Source organism: Petaurus breviceps, unplaced genomic scaffold (genome assembly GCF_028583685.1).
Source record: "Petaurus breviceps papuanus isolate PSGF00001 unplaced genomic scaffold, PetGlider_PUasm1.0 98, whole genome shotgun sequence".
In the NCBI taxonomy this organism is placed as follows: Eukaryota; Metazoa; Chordata; class Mammalia; order Diprotodontia; family Petauridae; genus Petaurus; species Petaurus breviceps.
The window spans coordinates 23,109,113-23,117,048 of record NW_027187460.1 but is presented as its reverse complement, the minus strand read 5'-3'; positions in this window follow the sequence as shown (position 1 = coordinate 23,117,048).

Sequence of the window (7,936 nt, the reverse complement as noted above, 5' to 3'; positions counted from 1 at the left end):
AAGAAAGAAAGAAAGAAAGAAAGAAAGAAAGAAAGAAAGAAAGAAAGGAAGGAAGGAAGAAAGGAAGAAAGGAAGAAAGGAAGAAAGAAAAAGGAAGGAAGGAAGGAAGGAAAATAGAAGGAAAGAGAGATAAAAGAGAGAAAGAAAAGAAGATAAAGAGAAAGAAAGAGATAAAGAAAGAAGGAAAGAAAGAGGGAAGAAGGATGGAAGGAAGGAAAAAAGGGAGGAAGGGAGGGAGGAAGGAAGGGTGGAATCTGGCCAGTAAACACAAAGTATTATAATAAAACACAGCAGTTTCCAACGATAAAAAGAAATCAATATAGCAAGCTAAAAATACCGCAGTGTTATCTGAGCTCACTATTCAGGTATCTTTAAAAAGGAAGGAAGGAAAATTGATGACATAATTTTAGTTCTTGAAATTTGGAATCCTATTTGATACTGCCAAATCTAAGCACTAGCAACATAGCAGCACAAAGATGTTTGTAACACCAAATGTATTATCAAATTTCCCCATAGAACGGACCTTTATCAACAACCATATTTAAGTGGTTAAGAATGATGCTCTGCCTCACAGACCAAATGCAGATATTCCATGCAATTGAAGTGGAAGGAATGTGTGTGTGCATTTTTACAATCTATCTAACTGAAAGAGCCACTGCTCAGCAGAAAAAGGGGGAGTGAAACCTTCATTTCTTCATTTTCTCATCATCACCTTACATAGAATCAGAGAATCTTCGTTTTAGTATTGACCTCAGACTTCATCTAATTCATTTCATCACCAGAAATATGAATCTCTTCTAAAACATTCCAACATTTGACCAGTTTGCATTTTAAGAGCTCCAGCAATGGGGGATTTACCACTAGTAGAGACCTATTTTTCATAGCAGTTAGGAAGTGCTTCCCCATTTTGAGCCAAAATCTACTTCCCAATGACTTTCTCCCGCTAATTCTATCAAATTTCTGTCTTTATGGTGGCAAGCAGAATAAATCTGATATCTCTGCCACATACAATTCCTTAACTCCATTGCATAACATTTATACAGAACTTTATTTTCCAATGTCAGTCGTACCTTGAACAACTATTCTGGTATGTTTGTTCCTGTTCTGTTGATGAGGAAATTGAGATTCAGAACAGACACAAATATATTAAGTGGCAACAAAAGGCCTCAAATTTGAGTTGGTGATGTTGCCTGTTGTTTTCTTACTGATTTCCTTTCTCAAACTGGAAAATCTATTCTCCAGTAAAGAGAGCTGATCTCACCCCTGGAAAAGCAAACTAAGGTTCAGTTTCATGAGTCAAGGTTGGGTATTCTCATCCAAGAAATCTGAGCCCTCAATTCAGGAATAATTCTGAGTGCACGCCAACTTGCCCATGAAAGTAATGTCACTACATTTTCTATTGAAGTTATATTTGTACACATTGACCTCTATTCACTTCACATGGGAGAGGCTCACCCTGAATCCCCAGTGAGTAACTGGCTTATAAATAAACCATTTTGCTTGTTCATTGAACTAGACTGACATTTGAGTGAAACGCTGACTCAGGTGATGCTAAGTGATTTGGAAAGTTAACACGAAGGGCTTAGAGTCCAAAAATCCTCTACCGGATCTGAGGAAGAAAAATAAGTGTTTAATTCATTAAATTGTCTCTTATTTGTTAATCTGAAGCATATTTCATATATATAAGAATTTCTCTTCTCTTTGTTATACAGTATTTGGTCAATGGGGAATTGTTTCCTTTTCACATAAACTAAAAAATTCATTTTTTTCACTCATTCAAATACAGAACTTTGTTTTTTGAATAATTGATTTAACTATAGGGATAAAGGTTAATTTCATAGTTTCCTCATTTGTAAATTGAGGGAGTTAGGGGGCAGCTAGGTGGTGGGTGCAGTGAGTAAACCACCGGCCCCGGAGTCAGGAGGACCTGAGTTCGGTTCCAACCTCAGACACTTAACACCCACACCCACACACAAAAATAACTAGCCGTGTAACCTTGGGCAAGTTACTTAACCCCAATTGCCCTCCAAAAGGCAAAAAAAAATGAGGGAGTTAGACTATTTGATATTTAGTATTCCTTCCATTTCTTGACTGTATTATCTTAGTACCTGTTTGAGGCATATAATTTTCAGGTAAAGGTGGCAAAATCATTGTTACAATAGTCCTAGGCACCTAGGTGTCTCAATGGATAAAGTATTGGACCGAGTCAGAAAGTAGTAAGTTCACTCCATTATCTTTGTCAAGAAAACATTTAATGTGATAATGAAGAGTAAGAAATGACTAGAATGATTAAACAACTTATTTATTAATGTAATAATTATACATGATTTTTATGTAAATATATAAATTATTAATGCTATAATAATAATTATAATTATTCAGATTAGACATCTTAGTGGTATAGTGAACAGAGTTCTGGATTTGGATTCAAGAAGATTTCAGTTCAAATCTGACCTCAGACATATTAGCTGTGTGCTCCTGGGTAAATCACGTAACTTCTGCCTCACTTTCCTCATTTGCAAAATGGAAATAATAATGGCACACAGTTCAAGGATAATTGTGAAAATAAATGAGATGTAGTCGTAAAGTGCTTTGCCAACTTTAAAGTGTTATATATAAATGCTTATTTGATGAAATTGATGAAAACAATGACGTTATACTGAATTGAGTATCATGTATGTTCTGAAACAATCAAAGTATGTTGTTAACTCCATATTAGTGGATTTTTATGATTTTATGATTATACTTTTGCAAATGTAGAAACTGCAGGCTAGAAAGAGTAACTAAAAGCATCTTGTCAAAGACAAGCACATTTAATTGCTAAGTCTTTCATATTTGTTAATGCTTTTGGATGGAGTATCAAACAAATAATGCAGATAAAACACTTTACAACTCTTAAAACACTATAGCAAGGGTGGTTAACTTTGGGTCTAAGAACTTAAAAATATTTTGAGATCTACATTTCAGTACATTTTCTGGTAATTCTATGTATTTTATTCTATGCATTCAAAAAGGTTAGTCTGAGAAAGGGCTCATAGATATCAGCACACTTCCAGAAAAGTCAATGACCCACACAAAATAGGTTAAAGAATTCTTCACTATACAAATTTGAACTATTATGGTTGATATAATATTAAAAAAACTTTTTTTCCTTGTCTTATACAATGAGGTTCAAATAAGATGATCCTGGGACAAGTCAACATCCTGCTATAACTGAATATTATATAGATTACTACACAGTCAGAAAAAATAACTGACTTCAGACAGGGTGAGAGGAAAATCATGTAGTTCACCCTGTTCTAAAAAAGATTTTGATTCTTCATTTCTATATTTTGAAAGCTTTATGTTCACGAATCTTAGAGATTATGCATATTTGGAAAGGTAAAAACCTGTTGTTATTATTATAAATACTGATATTAACACTAATTGCTGTCTTTAATATACTGCTATAAGGTTTGCAAAGTACTTTAAAAGTATTATATATTATTCTTATAAAGACATTTTATTTAGGTGCTATTATGATCCTCATTTTGTAAATGAGGACACTGAGGCAAGGAGAGGCTAAGTGCCTTGTCCAGTTCCAAAGGTGGTCATTGCCAGTTTTGAATTGAGGGAGAAGAGAAGAGGAAGAACAATGGAAAATGGGAACAGGAAGGGGAACCACAATGGGAAATGAGGAGAAAGGAAGGGAAGAAGAAGGGAAGGGAAGGAGAGGGAGAGGGAGAAGACAGGAGTGGAGGGGAGAGAGGAAGAAGAATGAGGAAGGAAAAAGGAAGAAGGAAGGGAAAGGTAGGTGAGGGGAATGAAAACCACAACTCTTCCCCATCCTATGCTGATCTTTCCTGCTTTTGTGGTTGGAATGTACCAAATGACAATGGAAAGATGAACAATAGAACTGAGCTGGCTGCAGCATGTTAAGAATGATGGGATACTTTATACATGTGTCATGAAAGAGCTCTAAGGATTTTTGAGGAGAGATAGAACACTGCATCCTAGAGAATCTGGGAAGGTACATGCAAATTGAGGCTGAACTGAACCTTAGGGGAAAAAAATAAGGCATCTGAAAGATGTTTTCCTCCATGTTTTGAAGAATAAAAATATATACCAAAGCATGGGAGCAATTTACCAGTGGCCCTGCTTTTAGCAGAAAGACAGGGAAATCTGGCAGGTGTCCAGGTAACTGAATGGCTCATGCTGCCTACAGGGGATTGGGCCTAGTTTAGCTACTGCAGTAACCCTGGAGATGCCAGATCTTTGAACTTCAGCCATGTCTTGCTTCTGAATGACATCTAGCTCAGTTATTGTAGACAACAGAGAGATTCTGAAGGACTAAAGGATGTTGATAGATTTTATTTCTTTTTACATAACCTTAAACCTACTTGTGATAAAACACTTTATAAAATTAGTAGAGACTGTTCCCAGATAAGGAAGTACAGGATGGAAAAAAAGGCTCCATTCAAGCCAAAATATTTACATCAGCCCCCCCCCCCCTTTTTTTTTTAACTTTTTTTGCAGTAGTAGTAGTAGCAGCCGCAAAAACTGGAAACAAACTAGAGGTCCCTAGATTTCAAAATAAATAAACTGGGGCCCATGAATGTAACAAAACATTACTATATTCTTAGAAATGTTGAATACGAAGCATAGAGAGAGGCATAAGATGACATAAGATTTGAAGGAAAAGGAGGTATGTATGGAAAATACATATATATATATATACATACACACACAATGACCTCAACAGTGTAAATGGAAACAGCAACAATTATAACATAATTAAAGATAAATGCTCTGAAATTACAATGACCAAGTGTGGCCCCCGAAGAAGAGATATGAGAAGACATCTTCCCCTGATCTTTTAGAGAAGTGGAGGATGATGCCTATGTGAGATTTCATATAACCCCCAATTTTTTTGATATGTTAGAATTTTAATTCTTTCCTTTAAAATTTATTGTTATAAAGTATAAAATTATAAAAGTATACCTTTTTAATAAAAAAGTATAAAAGTATACCAGTATAATATATATATATACACATATATATAGAACTCTTTTTTCTTTCAAAATCATTTTAAAATAATATATGGATCATTTGGAGGAGCTGAGGGGAAAAGTTATAGTGGAAATGGAGGTAATATAAAAATATAAGAATAAAAATTAATTTTAAAATATTACAGGTCCAATTTTTTTGTGTGCGAATTGACTTATACAGACTTTTTTTAAAAAATCCTTATCCCTCCAGTTCCACCAAAATTCTTTATATATATATATATATATATATATACATATATATATATTGCTTTTTCCTGTCTCTGAACCTGTCCCTTTCTTCAAGAGAATGCAAGCCCTTTGAGGGCAGGAATTATTTTGGTTTTGGATTCTTTGGTCCTGGGATAGTGCCTGACACAATGTAGATGACTAATAAATGTTTGCTGAATGAATTAATCTAACTCAACAATTTGTATTTAATAGTTTATTTTGTTTCTGTACCTATTCTTTTGTTTGACTCAATTCAATTCAATAAACATTTACTCCCTGGTGATTCTGAAAAAAGAATGTGCTGTACTTTACATAAATGGAGGTTAGGGGCTAGTGCATACAACATCCATCTTTCTCCCTTTACACAGTGGTTGGCAGATCTGCTGTTAACTCTGGGAACTCTGACGTTATTACTTTTAAATCATTTTCCGTGTGGGAGAGCTGGGAGGTCCCAGCGATATAGTCCTTCACACTCCTGCTTATTCCCACAGGGAGGAAGATATAAGAGCTTGCACTTGCCAAAAAATGGGCCATAGGAGGAGCAGATGAAAAGCAAGATAATGCAATCCAATCTCTTCTTCCCAAAGCCACTAAGATGGAGGAAGCATCTATTCAAGGTCCTGGAAGCTCATGGCAGAGAGTTCTTTGAAACATGATACTGAGGTGAAAAACATAAATACAAGAAGTCAGTAATTAAGGGGAATTTTAAAATGTCTTCAAAATACATCGATAGAAGTGTTACCAACTCTCTGGGACAGAAATTATAACCATTACATATAAAAACATGATAATGAGGATATTTAAAGACAGTCTTGTGTAACAGAAAAAGGATTAGATTTGAAATTAAACAACCTATGTTCAAATTCTAGCTTAAGAAAATAATAGCTTTGTGACTTCAAGCAAACATTGATTAAAAACCTTGATCTATGACTGATCAAGTTGTCTTGGGTCCAGAGTGTTGAAATTGGTTGCCCGTGGTCACACAGTTAATATACACCAGAAGCAGGATTTTAGGCCACATCTTCATGATTTGAAGTCCACTATTTTGTCCCTCAAGCTAAGTATCTTTCATTTAATGAAAGTGTGTATTTATTTATGGATCGAGAGTTTACAAAACAATTTTCTCAAGACAGAATATGATGTGTAGTGCACAAATGTTTTCATGTCTATTTTGCAGGTTAGAAGACTGAGTCTCAGAATGGTAACATGACTTCCCCTCATTCACTGAGAGTTTCCAAAGGGAGCTGTGTTTAAATCTTTTGAATCCCTCTCTAGTATGCTTTAATTTTGCTTTTTAGTACATTCACCACACCAGAGCTGGTTGTCTAAGCTTTGCTTAGACTCCTCTAGGCCTCAGTATCCTTATCCATAAATTGAGGACAATAATATTTTTACTTCCTGCATTATGGAGTTATTGGGTGCTTTGTGAACTGAAATGTACTATATAAACAAGGCATAAATAATATTAATAATACTAACAACCTTACATATATTCACATACATTGCTCTTTCATTTACAAAATTGTTAGTGAATTAAACCCCCAGTGAGAGTTTGCACTTCAAGGATTTCATATATATTTTACTTCAAGGCTGGGGGGGGGGGGCGGGTGACAAGAGTACAGAAGGGAAAATTTTGACCTAAGGGCAGTTATGTTTTCTTTCTAACGTGAAGGGTTTTGAAGTCTGTTTGGCTTCAGTCTTACTCATAATACACAGGTAACTGAAATATTGGCCCTGGGGAGTGGAGGAGCAGTGGGTTCTCTCAGAATGCTCCAACGGGTGAAATAAGAGATTTTATATAAACAGCTTTTGAGAAACTCTATTTCCTGAGCTATGCTTTGATCACATGGCAAGAGCTCCAATGAAAACACTGCTGTTATCCTTTCAAGGGAGACACTAGGAAAAGAAAACCTGCCATGGTGAGGAAGGTATTGGTCCTAAACAGTGAAGATATGGATGCCAGAGCATGTATGTTTGGCTGGAGTGGGGAAAAAAAAATAAATGGTAGAGGTGAGGGAGAAAAACAGGGGAAAAAGAGGTAATGAGGGGCCACTGTTAGTACCAGAAGTATGTTTTGAGTGTTTGGGAAGTTATTGAGCTTTGTCTATTTCCTTTGAAGGCTCTCCCTCCTACATTTTTTGGCATTTCTCTTCAATGACGAGTCTTATATTGCTTCCTGGCTGCCTCAGTATCTGAGGATTCTCTGGCCCTGACTTGTGAAAATCTTCACACTCTTCAATCTATCACCACGCAAAGAATACTCTTCTCTTCTTCATTGTCTCAGAAACTGTCCTATATGAGGATACCGTCTTCTTACTCTGATAAAGCAGCATTGGCATCTGTGTTCTCTTCTAGTACCTCTGAGGCCTTTGCCAATGGAGGGATTCCCAATAGCTCTGTGGAAGACCTATGGAGATTTACCAATGCTCCTTAAATCAAGTCATATGCCTGCTCAGCCTTTATCTGGAGAAGTAAGAGCAATCAGATCTCCATTACCAGACTACACATTCCTTGAGAACAGAGACTATGTCATACTTATTTTTGAATCTCACCCTGCCTTACAAAATATAGTGGAGGGTCTCCTGTCCTGGATTGATGGATTTTGAATATATGCTTATACAATAAATGGTAGAAAGAAGAAAGGAAGGAAGGAAGGAAGGAAGGAAGGAAGGAAGGAAGGA